General features: G+C 50.4%; 1 protein-coding gene across 8 annotated transcripts in view; it reads left to right on the forward strand.

Moving 5' to 3' along the window:
* Window positions 1–15948, forward strand: part of Prosap (SH3 and multiple ankyrin repeat domains prosap) — a 266877-nt gene that overhangs the window by 55669 nt on the left and 195260 nt on the right. For 7 of the 8 annotated variants that reach the window (XR_012998868.1, XM_076368719.1, XM_076368725.1 and 4 more), the window contains exon 2: window positions 7047–7134. The exons of the other annotated variant lie outside the window; for it this stretch is intronic. The gene's annotated coding sequence lies outside the window, so the exon portion shown is untranslated. The remainder of the gene's footprint in view (window positions 1–7046; window positions 7135–15948) is intronic. 8 annotated transcript variants of the gene reach the window in all.

Consider the following 15948-nt stretch of genomic DNA (forward strand, 5'->3'; position numbering starts at 1 on the left):
TAAGAATTCAGTTTGCGAATTTCTAAATCAATCTGTTTAGTAGTTCAGATTAATCACCGATCGATGACCCTGAAACGGGTCACTTCGACCAATTCGGTAGCCCCAGCGCCGTCGTTCGTCACAGGAGAAAGAAGCTGTCGCGAGCGGATCTCATTTTCGACACGGCCGCGCTCGCCCCGCCCACGCGCGAGATAATCGGGCCCGATCCGTGCCAGGAGGATCGAAGTCGCCCGCGATCCAATTTGTATTCGACCTAATTATCGGCGTTGTTTTCCCCGGCTGCGAGGCCAGTCGACTCCGAGGCGCGGCGGGTTTAGCACCGAAAGAAAGATTCTCGGAGCGAGCGAATCCGATACTCGAGACGAAGAAGGACTCGCTGCCTCTTCGGGCACCGAGGAACCCGTGGCCGACGATATCCGGCGAATCCACTCGAAGAATCGTGTCGAGGACCGAGGAATTATTTATACGACGCGTGGCAGACCAGATCGTGCACCTAGAAGAACACTGCAGCAGCTTGAGTCCGAGTGTCGGTGAATCTTTCATAAAAATCCGATTCCTATTATCGTATGCATTATTCTTAAGTCTCCAAATGTGTCTGCTGTCCCTCTCTCATTTGTAGTCGTCTGCGGAATCCGTCTAGATCCAAGTAGAAATGAAATATAAACTTCAGGATGATGTACAAATCGGAAATCAACGCGAATCGGATCGGTTCAGATTTAACAGAGAACTAACGGTTCAAACTTAGAATCAATATTCTGTTCATGGATCTCTTAATAGACATTCAGCTTGAATATCGTTAAAAGAAATGACCAATAAACTTAAAAACCTTGTTATAATAAAAAAGAAATGGAAAGCGAGTAACATCCGATTCGCCGAAAATCCCATGAGAACTACAGTAACACGTTTGCTAAGTCTAAATTCCCCTGAACTCGAGGGACTGTTACACCGATCTTACCGATTCGATGTCGGCCTCGTTCGAGTTGGAACAGGAAATATAAGGAAAGCACTGCGATCGATAGGGAGACAATTTTCTAATCAGCTCCCACTAATCCGACGATCAGGACCAGCTCACCTCGTTGAAGGAAGAGGCTCAGCGTCGCTCGGGTTCGGAACCGGTGCGCGGTCGTTTATTTACCGAGTCGCGGGTACACGCTTGTTGCGTCACTTCCGGCGCGTGTGCCCGATCGGATCGTGTGATCCACGGTGGATAATTAACGCGCGGCGCTCTTCTCTCTCCATCTACGGTGCGGCCGCGTGGCTCGCGCGAGCGATTTAATTCGTAATAAATCAGCCGCGCGCCGTCCGGCGTAGCGCTGCCGGTTTTTTCGAGCGGCGGATTCGTCGTCGGGACCGTGATTCTCCCCCGAGCGGCCGTTAATTAAGCCGAACGGAAGCGTTGCAGGTAGGTCAGTAACAGTACCGTCGCGCTATTACGACGCAGGCGCGATTGCGCGCGGTACGACCCACTTTCCACGGGGAATTTTCGATTCGCGCGGGCACCGGTGTCTCGCCGGCCAGAAAAACGTGTCCGACTCGAAGATCGAGGTAACTCGGGAAGAATCATCCGCCGCATCGGGCGCGAGGGAAAAAACGGGCGCCGTTACACCGACTGAAAGTGCCAGTCTCTCTATCGGTTCACAGAAGCAGATTCAGTTCACTTGTTTGTTTTGCTACGAACCGCTCGCCGGTTTCTTGTTTTTGGCCTGCTTGGAAATAGAGTAATGGAACGACCGCACCGTTTAGCACTTTTTCAGTGGAAATGGGAAAATGTAATTCAGTTTCCGAGCGGAAATGAGAGAACCGCGATCAAGCTTCTCCGTGACATCGCTGGGAATCGCCGGTATCGGTTCGCCGAAGCGAATTAAGTTTATTTGTTTGTTTCGCTTCGAACCGTTCACTTTGCTCTCTTATTTTTAGCCTGCTTAGAAATAGAGTAACGGAACGATCGCACCGTTTACCAGTTTCCTCGGCGAGAATGGGAAAGCGTAATTCAGTTTCCGAGCAGGAACGAAAGCGATCGTGCTTCTCCGTGACACTGCCAAGAATTGCCGGTCTATCGATTCATAGAACGAGTTTATTTATTTGTTTCGCTTCGAGTCGTTCACTTAGTTTCTTATTTTTAGCTCGCTTATGGATACAGTATGGCAACGATCGTAGCGTTTAACACTTTTCTCAGCGAAAATGGGAAGCGTAATTCCGTTTCCGAGTTGATAGCGCGATGCCTGCCGATTTTCGAGCGAACTTTTGCCAAGATCCGCGCCACTCGAACGGTTATGTAACTGTACGGCCAATCAGACTGCGATTGGATGGAGGCGCGTCGAAACGCGACGTTTTGTCGGGAACACGATGACTGCCAAGTTCCGTCCGCGCGTTCTTGCCTCGTAATGCCCGGCTTACGAGCCCCGCGACCGCGAAACCGTGACCACGCGCGCGCGCGCGCGCGGCACAGAAATGCTCTTAACGCCGTCTTAACGGCATTCCCGAGTCGCTGAAAATTACGTCGCCGGGAAAAGACCTCGATATTCGGTCAGGGTCGATCGCCGGGACGAGAGAGATCTCTGTGTCGCGCTCCGCGAGCGGATTTTCCCGGGTTCCTTGCCACGCGACGCGCGCTTTCACAAGGCGGACGTAATTGCCGGCTAATTACAACCGTGCGCGTGTCGTTGCCCCGCCTATCGATCGCAGGGGATGCAACGAATCGGTGTGCGTAGCTTTTCACCGGAGTCCGCTGGAAAGTAGTCCCGGAGAAAATCGCTGCCGCGAAGTTTTTCGTCCACTTTTCAGCGAGCAACTCTTTACGGGCGGAAATTGAATTTTCTCGGATGTATTCGTAGTTCTCGTGTGGTAGTTTCTAGGTTCATGAATAGGTGTTTTATTAGAAGTATGCGAGTCGAGCGTGTGCAATATTCCGCCCCTGTGGTCTTCAAAGTATCGATCAAATATGTCTCCCCGAGGACTGTTTTCACCCGTTCGATGAGGATTAACCTTTTGCACTCGAGAGGTGCCTCTCATCAATTGATTTCATACAGTAAAACTATAGAATTTGATACTTAATATTAAACTTCGTACAATGCGTCGAGTTGGTTTCACAAAATGACTTCTCGTCGAGTTGGTTTCACAAAATATCCTCTCTGTCTCATTAGAAGACGTTCAATATTTCTAATGGAAAACTTCTGAGTGCAAAGGGTTGAACGGATGAACGAAAGTGTGTGAGTAGTGTTTCTGTAAGAACAATTTTCTAGTAGTCTATCGTGGAAATCGATGAATGTTACTTCGATACGATCGTTAGCTCGTGTTTCCGTGAAATTAATCGAAATACAGCTGTTGCGGAAGGTAATTAGGATCGGAGAAGCGATTATCGGAGTTGTAAATGAAAACATGTTTGCGAACCGACAGCGCCGTCCGGATAAATTTGTAAATCTCATTTCGACGAGGAGTGGCAGTGTTTCGGGGAAGGAGAATAAAAAGAGTATTCGACCAGTTACCGGGCGCGCTTTCTATTTTCACCATTTTCACCCCATCATTTATTCTAGGTTGGTGCTGGCTACGCGTCGCGCCAGAAGGGGTCAAGTAGCTTCAACCCAGATACGTCCTTTCCATATAAACAGTCTATTTGGACGCGGAAAACGGAAATTGTCCTCACACCCTGCGGCGCACCGCTGACGATGCACTCCCCGCCCTTTGAAACGCCGTATTTTCAGGCTACAAAAATACGCCATTTCGCTTCGCTTCTCAAACGTTCGTTTATTTGCGCGCCGGGGAAACCCTTAGCACACTTTGCGGAATAGAATGAATAGCAATTTACGTGTACAGCGGATAAAGTTGTAGAATTATGGGACACTGTAGATATTAATAAAACAAGCAAAATGAATGTATTCGCATTACTTTCTAAAATTCGCATTTTCCAAGTTTGTTGTCTATTATCAAATTGCATTCGCATCGACAAATGTTTTTCCCTCGAAACCCTCAAAAGTTTCACTTTTTCCAATAATTTCCCAAGCTTCCAAAAAATGTCTTCCTAAAAGTCCTGACCTTCGTCCAGCGAACAAATTATTCCACAAGAATGGGAACAACACAGAAACTAATTACCTCGAACATTCCTGTTGACAAAATATTTCTCGTAAAGGTTAACCCTTTATTTAACTTTCCCAAAGTCACGAACGAATGATTTAATCACTCAAACAGCAGGACACGTCACGCAGCTCCCACTTCTCCTATTGTTTAAGCAATCGACTAAAGCTGGTTTCGTATATTTCAAGCAACCTTCGTCCGCAAAGGGTTAAAATTCGATCGGCAAATGGGATCGCGTCGTGGTATCGATTCTCGACCGCCGGAGGATGTCCGTTATTGCACCCCCGATCGCACGCGTCCCATCGGGCGCAGAAAATGTTCGCTCGCCGTGTCTATCCCTTCTCGGATCGGTCGCGTACGAGGAGCGTACGTCGCTGGCGCAAAGACAGCGTGGGTAGTCCCTCCTTTCCACCTTTCCCGTGGGCTCCCGGTGGCCATAAATCCACGGCCGTTCGATTAACACGTCCCAGCGCGCTGTCCCCTTTTCTCGCGGAGAACACGTCCATCCCCTCGGCCGCGGCCGACCGGGTCGACCCGGCGCGGCGCGCACGCCTATCAAGGACTCGTTGATAAGCCACCTCTAATTTATTCGTTTCCTACAGGATAACTGCCTGCCTGCCGGCCGGCCGGCCGGCTCCCCTGTTCACCTCCCCGCGGCCTTCAGCCCTTGTCGCTCACGCATTGGCGCCGGCATTTATCTCTCCGGCGCACGATCACGTGGGTAATCGATGCGTGACACGTGCTGCAATTTCCTCGCGTTTACCTAGGTAGTATCGGAGCTCGATGAGTCACGGCTCGAGACTACGCGACAACGTTTATATTTTGGGACGCCGATCTTTCCGTCGTCGTTCGTGTTTTCCGATGTACTTCCGGCTGTCCGAAGAATCGATTGTCGGGACGAATCTGGATATTCCGGACGATCGACGTTCCGCTGTATCGTCGTCGCGAGGCGACGGTTTCAGGGACGGTACGCCACTGCACCCTCGTGTTTTCCGCGGAGTTCGCGCGTGCACGCACCGGGGGAGAAAAAACGCGAATGTTTGCGCGCGGAACTCACGCGCGCACGTACCGCGAGCAGGGAAGGCAGGCAAAGCAGGCGAGACAGGCAAGGCAGGCGAGCGAGCAGGCAAGGAAGGCAGGCACGGGGTGACTCGGTGATTTACGAGCGGCGATTTCTCGTGCCGGGGCCGTTCTCGCTCGCCCTGTCGATCCCCGCGATAGATCCGACGATCGGGAAGGCGTACTCGACGGATACGGACAGGATTAACGCGATGCCAGTCAATTTTCGCGGCCGACAACTCTCCTCCGAGGTTTCCACCCCCCCTGTTTTCCCTGCACGCGGTCCAGAAAATTAATAGCACCGTCGAATTCGAGTTACACGCGGTGTATTAATAAATTCCCGTGAATAATAGCTCCGTGCCCGTCCCTCTCTCGCCGCGGACAAAAAACTCGCGGAATATCGAGGACGGATCGCCGCGAATCGCCGCGCTGACGCGGCCGATCCGTCACGCCGGGCGGATTCTTCGTTCGAGGGAGAGGCGGAGGAAGAGTCTAGCCGGTAGTGATGGACACTGAAGCGGTGCGAATCGCTGCGAATCTGAACAAGTCGCGGGATATTCGACTCGCCTTGAATGTCGTTCGAATACGATTCGAAGACTTTCGAGAGTTTTAGGAGGTCTCAAGGACTTCGAGAGCATTCGGAACTACCAAGGCTTTCGAGACATTCAACATTATTCAAAACTACCAAGATTTTTAAGACATTCAAGATTATTCGAAACTACCAAGGCTTTCAAGACTTTCAAGACATTCAAGACTATTCAAAACTACCAAGGCTTTCAAGACTTTCAAGACTATTCAAAACCACCAAGGCTTTCAAAACTTTCAAGACATTCAAGACTATTCAAAACTACCAAGACTCTCAAGACATTCAACGCCATTCAAAACCACCAAGGTTTTCAAAAATTTTCAACACTCTCTAGTTCCAGCGAATCACTCAAGGCTCAGAACTTACTAAGACTCTTTCAAACCCATTATAGATTCGAATCATATCCGATGTATCTCGAACATTCACGGTATCCAGCCGCTTCGAATCACTTGGGATACCGAGATTCGATGGTCCATCAGCGCTGATCAACGGCGACGGGGATACGGATTTCGACCGATCCGTGGCGAGGCGTGCTCGGAGATTGCTCGATCGCTCGCTCGTTTCACGCGAAGCGATCGACACGGTTCTCGATTTATAAAGCGGCCGGAACGATGGAGCCGTCTCGTCGCCGGGCGTATCTGCCCCGACACCACGAGACGCGCTGCGAATCTTGCTCGCCGGGGAACGCTCTTTTTGCGCGAGTCGATAAGCGCCGTGAAAACGCGCCACGATTTCCGAGCCTTATCTCCTCTCCTCTCCCCCGCCCGTCCGTTTTTCCCTCGCACGCGATCATGCCAGTGTTATTATTCGCGTTACATTATTCTCACCCGAGACGTGATCTGATTTTTCACGCTACTCGGGGACGGAGTGGCTGGCGGTCCTTTTTCGATGGTGTCATCGATACAACTGTGTTACGTTTTCATGGGTAACCGACGTATAACACTTGTATCAGATTAAAATAATTGTATCCCGACGGTTATGGTTGCTCGAAACTTCGTAATGAAAGATGTTTGGAAACTTTGTTCGCATAACACGAGAGTATATTTGATAACTTTGATACTTTATTAATGATACTTTATTAAATTCGAGACTTTAATATTCGATAACGTGTGTCGCACGGTAAGACGTGATCTTTCGAAGTTGCTCGAAAGTTTCAATTATTTCGCGAAGCTACGAATATAATCGTCGACTATTGTTAATATACGAGTAACCTGCATGTTGATGTTATTATCGTCCGATCCAGCTGGTAGACTCGCCGATAAGACGCCACTTATAATTAGTAGGCTCCGCTTTAGACACAGCGATACTGAACGTTTCGTTTTTCTCCTAGGTCCCTTTAGCATGGTGTCCTGTTCCTGAGAGCTCAGGGCCCTCTTACCAGGGATTCTTCGGGTTGTAAATTGGATTATCTAAATGAGGTAAGGCTAGAAACATGACGCATGATATAAGCCGGCCGGAGAACCAGAGGGATCCGAGCCGCAGAATGACCTGTTTGTCAGGAAGTACATATTTATATGGGGAATTTGATTCCGCTCTTACCAGTATTAATAATACGGCTTAATATAAAATAATACCGTATTCATATTTATTACTTTGTAAATCTTCGCGAGTGAAAAATCAACCGGTTCGCGGGTTAACGAAGCCGGGAAGCGGACGGAACGCTCGGGAGCATATGGATTACACGCATGACACGTCACCGTGAATTGGATCTTGATCCTATAATGGATCCTGTTATCTTCGTATAGGCTTGTTTGTTCGAACAGGGGATTTCAGTGGTTCTTAACCAATCAATTTCCAACAGTGTTTCCGTTTTCTAAAACGGGTTAGAACGTCGACGCTCTCGGATACCGATCGAACTCGAACGATTTCGTTTTTCCTCGAAATTAGACCACTAACGCGCTACAGCGATTACTTCTGTTAATCCGGTTTGTAAAATGCAAGACAGTGTAGATATTCGTTCGTTTACGCGTTGGAAATTAGAAATTATACATCGGTTGCTTAAATAATTGAAAAACAATGAAACTACGTACTGATCTCTTGCTGTTCGAGTAATTGAATCATCCCTTTGCGAGTTAGTCTTCTAAATATCTACGTTTTATCTCAAATTTGCTTAAACCTTACTAATCAGTGATAGTGTATCTCACTTTTACACCAGGAATTCCTCAAAGAAATTTCTCCCTCGATCCGGTTTTCACGAAAGTAACCCACGGAAATCGAGGATCGCCCGCGGATTCACGATCTAGTTGCACCCACGATTGTTCGAGATTCATTGTACGACGCGGACGGAACATTCCGCTCGTCCGCGAGCATTTTCGCGAAACGCTGAACAGAGGGAAGACGTGTCCTTGCATTCCCCGTGTATCTGCCGGCGAAGTCGGTCCTGTCCGTTTCTCGGTCAGCCGCTTCTCCCGATCGGTCGCTGTGTTCTCGGTAAACGAAGATATCGCGGCTGTGGGTGGACGGGCGAGAATTCTCGACGGTTCGTCGCGAGATCCGGGAACCCCCTTTAATCGTCGCCGACCGGCCCGGCAAATAGACGAATTTATCGGCCGAGATCCGCGCGGCTTCTCCGCTTGGCCCTGACGAACGGACCTCGCTCGGCGGACAAGAACCGATTCCCTGAACGCGTGTTATCGTCGTTCGTCGTTGCGCGGGCAAACGGTTCAGAATTTAACCCTTTGCACTCCAGATGATTTTCACCGGGAATATTCAATATCTTCTAATGAGATACAGACATTTTCTTAGATTGAATTGGGAAATCGCACATGAATTGAGGAAGAGAACTATTTTCTTTCAATATCTCGTACATTGATGCATTATGCAAAGTTTAATATTAAATATCAAAGTTCACAGTTTTGCTGTGTCAAGTCATTTGGTGTCTTAGAGCCTCTGGAGTGCAAAGGCCGAGCAGTAAGACCGAGCTATTTCTAATTCGTTACAAAAGTTAGGAAAGTCAATTTCCTGAGATTCGAAGAGCTATCGCCGCATTTGCAGAAATGTAGGAATTTATTTTGAAATGTCTCACGACAGATTTCTCGATGAAATAATTCGATATGATATTTCTTTCACTTCGCCATCGTAGTTCCGTGAAATCGTTCGATATTCAACGCGTTAATGGCCGGTTGGAAAGCATGCGACTAGAAAGCGGCTGTTCGATCTCCGACGAATAAATCGAGTATTGTTCGAGCGCGCTGCGCGGCCGCCCTGTCCCCACGTTTCGCTTCTTTAGCTCGCGTATCGAGAAAGCGCGTCGCGACACACCTACGCAACCCCCGATGTGCACTGCGTTCTTCGAGTCGCGATTTTGGAGCTGTTACCTCGGAACGACCCGACTTTCCGAAGCATGTCCTCTCGTGTCGCGAATCGAACTACTCCTTTGCCATCGGTGAACGCGCTTCAAATCTATTAGTCGTCCATAAGGATCCAAATGATCTCTTCAACTTCTTCGCTTTTAATTCTCTATGATACTATTGGTTTGACGTGTTCAAAATCAATGAACAGAGATGTAAGGTAAAAGCACCAATAGTAGAAGAGTCAAGAAAAATCTCCTTTCTATCCGTTTCCTTAAAAAATGGTCACTAAGGTCAATCACTGGTACCTTTACCGTATATCCGCTTTAAGTTCATATTTACAAAAGAACAACTACAAAAGTCACAGAAAGAGAAAGGTTCAACACATTAGAATCCAAAGAAGACACACCATCCGAACGCACGAAAAGAAAAGGAACCAACCACGATGGCATTCTAATTTCAGACCGAAAGCCGCGTCATTCGCGCGCGTTGACGTGCCAGGCAGGCGTTAAATCCTCGGCGACGAACTGCTCGGATGACGTCCACTCCTTTAAATGCTAATCCCGTCCCATCCAGTATCGATTAATCCCCGAGGACCGATTCCATCCGTGGACGAGCCATTTTTCTGAGAATCTGTCAGCCCGTCCCGAGGTGTACACAATCGAGACGTTCCGCGGCGCGCAGCGGGAAACGAGGCGAAGCGAGCCGCGTGTTCAGCGGGGCTCGCTTTTCATCTGGAACGAAACGGCCGACAATATTTGTTACGTCACCGGCCGAGAATGAATGAACGAAGAAGGCCGACCGCGGCGTGGCGCGGCGCGGCGCGGCGCGGCGGCCCGCAATGAATGACGCTGTTAATCGCGAATCTGGAGTGCGTAGTACGTGTCCGCGTGATTTAAAAGGCCGAGCAACGGTGCACGAGCGCCGGGAAGAGGACACGTTTGCGCGCGATAAATCGTCCCGCCGAGCGGCTCGAAATTTTGCCCGGTTTCCTCGAGACTCGCGCCGCCGTCCAATACGAGATCGCGTCGTCTGTTAATCAATTTCGACACGGCGGGGCGCGTGCATCCCGTTCCGTTCGCGTCGATGATTGTTTGCCAAATATTCCCGGTGGCTCCGACTTGCCAATATCATTGCCGCCGCGTAGCTTTTCCCCGTTTGATTCCGTTCGCCGCCGCGTTCGCGTATCAACGCCCATCCGTTCGGTTTACGCGCGCACCGGCTTCGCTCGCGCGGCCGACTGCACACGCCGGAACCGTGGAATTTCGAGTGCGACTAAACGCGCGGGACCGGTTTGCCACTTTCTGCTGCACGTTCTGCAACTTTCCTCGCTGCTTTTTTCATGTCATTTTGTAGCACTGTTATCTTTTTGGGAATTCGTTGGCTCTCGTTCACTTTTCTCTTCCATGAATGCCATGGTTTCTGAAGGTTCTTTGGATCAACAGACTCACGGAACTCGTCGCTTTGATACTGAACGTTTTAAACATTGCTCCCTAATAGTTCGAGTCGTTGATTCGTGCAACTACGCGAATACGCGTCGCGATAGTATACTTTCCAAGCTACCTCGCGACATATATACGAACTCAGTTTTCTAGGAACAATAGAGGAAAGTGTAGAAGGAACGTCCTTAAACCTAATGTTAATGACTTCCTCCGAACGAGAGTTCACTTTCCGAGTAACGAGAGCCAGTATCAAGATTTCGCAGATATTTAAGTAGACCATAACTAAGGAGAAGTCGCGAGCCGTTGTCGTATAAGTTGGAATTCAGCGAAGTCGCATTCGTTCTCGATTCGAGATTCACGGTGTCCCCGGTCGGCGGGTCGCGAAGAGAGTCCTCGTCGGGGCCGCGCGGGTATCGCGATCGAAGGGAAGAATGCGCGTCCCGGCGCGAAATACATTCGTCCAATTACGCGAGGGAGTCCCGCGACGCGCGGGGGATCCCCTATCGGGACAAGTGTATCGTGGAAACGCGAGTTCGGCCCGAGATGGTTGCTTAATTGCCGCGCTTAAATCTCCGGCGTGCACGTTGCTCGCTTTATCGCCTCTATCCCGGCCGAGCGCGTTCTTTATCGAGCCACGCCATTACTCCGGTTAGCTTGATAGAGCGCGGGGAACGGCTGGATGCATTTAACATGGGATACAAATGACCTTATCGCGTACGTGGCCGACCGTCTCGGCCCGCTACGTGCCTCTCGCCGGGGACCGAATCTTCGCGCCTCGAATCGCGTCGTTACGCGCACGCTTCTGGGACTCCGCGAGGGAATCGCAGGTAGACACGCTCAACGAACACGTTCGGACCGATTTTTTGACACTTGTCGTGAAGCTTGTAAAATATATCGTACGCGATTTAGCGTACTGTGAGATAATCTGAGTGAAGAGAAAGGGAAATTCTTAAGGGAAAACACCATCGATTTTCAGGGCGCAATAAACAGCGAGTGCTAGGTTGACAAGAGGACTACGATTTTTGTCTGAAACATTGTTTCGTGTCGGTCATACCTTTTAAGTTATCGAGTTCTGCCCAGTAAACAGCCGTTTGGCTGCTCCGTGCGTCGATTCCGTCACGTTTGTCGTCGTTTACGAAGTGCACGGCGAGTGCACGCTGAAAGCGATTCGCGAAGGTCACGGCTGTTGACTATCGGTACACAGTCGCTGACAAAGATTAAGGGACGAAGTAATTAACACGTTCGTCGAGCTCAGACTCGAGTTTCCACTCGGAATTTGAAAGCTCCGAAGTTACCTATACTACTGTTACAACATAGTATCGTCGCGTTCAACTGAATCTTTGTTCAATTCGCTAATAGTCGCAGCTTAATACTTTTACGGATGTTTATTGTACAGTTCTATTGTTCCTAGAAAACTTGATGTTCGTTCATTCGGAGCATGAACATCGGAAACTGAAAGACAGACAATTAAGATACGTACTCGTACAACCGCTTCAATCAGAGTCGACCGTATCATTCGCCGAATAAGCTCGATGAAATTCGATATGCGTCAAATTGACGTGTTCCGTAAAGCTAGCGTTAAAGCTGCTTACATTCGAGCAGGTGTCGACAGCTGAAGCAAATTACATCCGCGGTCGCCGGGGGGCAGCGGGCGGCTGAAAAATTCATCCGATCGTTAATATTCATAAATTTTGGGCACCGGTGTTGATGTCCCTCGTCGAATCGCCTAATAGATAGTCCGCCGCGAGAGGGAATCCGTCCCAGCCTATTTTAATTCGCAAAGAGCCGAGTGACGAATGGCCGGCGTAATTGCGACGATCCAGGGCCGCGATCGCGCGACCGTGATCCATGCGACGCGACGTCTCCCCGGCGGGGTAGCGGCCGTAGATCATCGGATCACCCGCGCTCGCGGTCATTAGGCTAATGCAGCCCCGCTTATTTCCATGCAATCGATCCTCGCTGATTGCGTCGGCGCTACATCCCTCTCCGTGAGCATCGCGCTGCGGAGGAGCCTTCGGCGAGGCGGCCGCGTCGCCGGAGCGGAGGAGGGCGCTCGGCATTGTAATTTCTATTTTCGAGTCCGACGCGTTATTAGCTTAATTACTTGGATTATTTTCATCCGAGGAGTGCCCCGGCCTAATAAGGATATACGCGACCTATCGCCGACGTAATCCCTCGTTACACACAGGAAACGCCGGCCGACTCCTCCCGAACGCGGCTCCTCGAGCTTTCAACGCGTACAATGTGAAACGAAGACGCGAACCGATCAACCCGTTTTCTTATCCTGCTAAACGACCGGTTTTTCGACCATCAACGTCTGCGCCGGCGGAGTAACTTTGCGATCGAAAGATCACTGATATATTCAGCACTTTCCGATGAGATACAGACGACATTCCTTGGAACTTAGCAATGAAACAAATTCAAGCGTGTGCTTCGTGTACCTCGCAACTTCCGTCAGATTTAGTGGTTTACACGTTCGAACCTTGGTTGACAGGTTGACAAGAGGACTACGATTTTTGTCTGAAACATTGTCGTTTGAATTCCTGTTTCACTTGCATCCTTCAAGTCGCAGAGTTTTCTCGCGAGAACAAGCTCCTCCGCGACGCATGAAATCCGCGCATCGGATCGGAGAGGATCCTCTCGCGCTACTAACGACCACGACGATTCTACCATAACCCGTTCCCCGCTCGACGACGACGACGACGACTACGTCGTGCGTACGGCGAAAGAATGCCAGTGCATCCTAATGAATGTCGATTCGTCGTCGAGATATTAAAGATATGTGTACGCAGCGAGGCACGGGCGCGGGCATGCCCGCTGGGATGCGAGCAGCGTGCGTCTACCTAAATTCAATGGCGCAAGACGCGAGCTCCGCGCAGAACCGCGATGCAATCTGCTTAATGAATATTTTATGGAAACGATTTTTCCGTGGCAGCGCGCGCCTGAATATTTAGTCGGAAACGCGGGGCCGCTTGTTCGGCCGGCCGCTCGGTGGCGATCGATGCTGGCCAGGACGCGATATATCGTCCTGTAACTTTGACCGTTCGGCTCCCTCGCTCCTCCGCTTCTTCTCGTTTCCCTCCCTTCCCCGCTCCTCGACTTTTGCTCGTTGCCTTCTGCGCGGACGACGCTCCGCGACGTCGAAACGCGGAGCGCCAGAAGTCGTTATGATCGAATATGTTACCGTTGTCTCCTGTCGCGTCGGGAATATAGCTCCTGGCTACCGACCGGCGAACTCGTAAAAGTCGACAGAGGCTTTTTCAGAAGTTTCCGGTAACTCGCCGGCTGAAAGTTCGGGACGGGCCGGAGTTCACGGAGTTGGAAGATCAAGGGACGATGGAATTGGCCGAGTTTCGGCGTAGCTCTGGAATTGGACGTCCCGAAATAAAGACGTTAAACGGGCTAGAATAAATCTCTGTTCTCGTGATTGGATAAATTGGAGGTGCAATGGAAATTTTATTTGGGAGTTTATTGGACTTCTCCGAATATCTGCACCGATCTCTGGAAAATCGGGAGCTACAAAACTCGCGGTTCGGTTCGAAATTATAGTAATATTCCCTGGTTCGTATTCGGTAACTTCCATCGTTTCCTTTGATTCAACGCACGGTGGAAACTTTCGTCCTGGCACCTAATCCTTGCCGCCACTGGTTCGGGCTGAGCTAATATTTGCCCGCGATGTGCTCGCTCTCGAATTCCGCGCATTCATCGGCATCGGCTATCGCGTGGGCTCTCGATAACGAATACTGCACGGTATGGTTTGCCGTATAAATATTGTTATTATTCGGTGCACGGTTATAGATGCTGTGTACCTAGTAATAATAGATATCGGTCGGCAACGCGAACTTTTCTGCGTACGTAATGATCTAGGACGCATGCCTCTTATCGAAGTATGAGAAAGATTCCGGAAAAATTCCAGAAAATTAGCAACGCGTCGGTTTCGAACGAAACTCGGCGAGCTCGCCGCACTCGGTCGAGCAACCGTATAAAACCCAGACCGCCGAGGGTTCTTCCTACGCCGCTGATCCCGGGAGAGTCCTGCACACTGTCGAAAGAAGCTCCTGCGTACGCAGGGTGCGCCGAACGGTACCGCAGGAATCCGCGGAATTCCAAGGTTCCGCACACAGGATGCTGGCGACGACGTCGTGGTATCGATCGATCGATTCTCCGGGGAACTTCCCAATTACACGCCGTGGGGAAGTCTGGCTCGCCGATGGAAAGGGAAAACGAGCGAGGGCCGGGCGAGCACCGCGAAAACCAACGTCTCCTCGTGTTTCCTGTCCAACGATTCACGCTCCTCTTCGTTTCCCGCGTCCCTTTCGCCTCGGAAGTTACGGCCTTCGGTCCCTGCACGACAATTTTCCTTCGAATATTACCCGTCGAATTTTTCTATCTCCTATCTGAAATATCCCCGCATTCGGCGCGACGACGTGCGGACCGAGGAAGCTAAAATTCCAGTTGGTTGGACGGTTAATGCTACACTCAGCTGAGTCGAAGAGAAAAGCGAAAGTATTCCATTGAATTCACCCTTTGAGCACAAGTGTCAATATTTAGACATCGAACTGTCATATTTGGAATAGTAGATCGTAAACGAATGATTCAAGCAGTGAAACAGCGAAAGATCAGTGTACAGATTCTATTTCTACGATCTAAGCATTCGATGATTCGGCTTTATTTACCAAAGGTTTGGCATACTGCGAAGAATATTCATCCGTAAGGGTGTAATTCCTAAAATACCCCTATAAAACAGTACGAAAATAGTTCTGCCTCAACATTCACTCTCTTCACACTGCCGAAACGCAGAAAAGATCCATAGGAAACGCGTCGAGTGCGAAAGGCGCACGCGAGCCGATCGCGCGAAGGAACTTACTGGGGGCGATCGAGGAACTAGTTTCCCAGCGATAGACTCGTTTCAGCCGTCGATCGAACGTCGGCGATCGACGGAAAAAATCGACTGCGGAAGGCGGGAGCACGTCGATGCGTGAGGAAACGGACACGTACGCGCGGCGTCGGAGAAAATTGATAACGGCGCGCGATGGAGCGGTTACGCGGCGCGGCGGCGCGTGGAGGAAGCCGTATCGCGGAACGGATACCCGGCTGGATACATCGCGGTCGTGGTTTTCGTGGCGGAGCGGCTCGCAGCTCGCTCGCTCGCTCGGGCAGGCCGAGGCGGAATCGAGAGCGAACGCGGGGAGATGTACCTTCCGGCGAAATTTCACCTTACGCAATTAACCCGGCGTAGACCCGTTCCCGGTCTTACATCAACGGGGCTTACGCGTGATCCTGCCTGCACCTGATCTTGTCTCGGCTACCGAGAAGCCGGCAATTCGTACTTGAGACGCGTGCTCCGCTACTCGTCGTATTTGCGGATCGGTTTCCAGGCAAAACGAACGAGTCGACGCACTAGGTAATTAGCCGTTCCGTTGCTGGGCGTCAGGAAAGCCGTGTCCGCGTAACGGGGCCACTTTGTTTCGCTCAACCTCGACATACCGGGTGGCTCGAG

This window comes from Nomia melanderi, chromosome 6, assembly GCF_051020985.1.
Source record: "Nomia melanderi isolate GNS246 chromosome 6, iyNomMela1, whole genome shotgun sequence".
NCBI lineage: Eukaryota > Metazoa > Arthropoda > Insecta > Hymenoptera > Halictidae > Nomia > Nomia melanderi.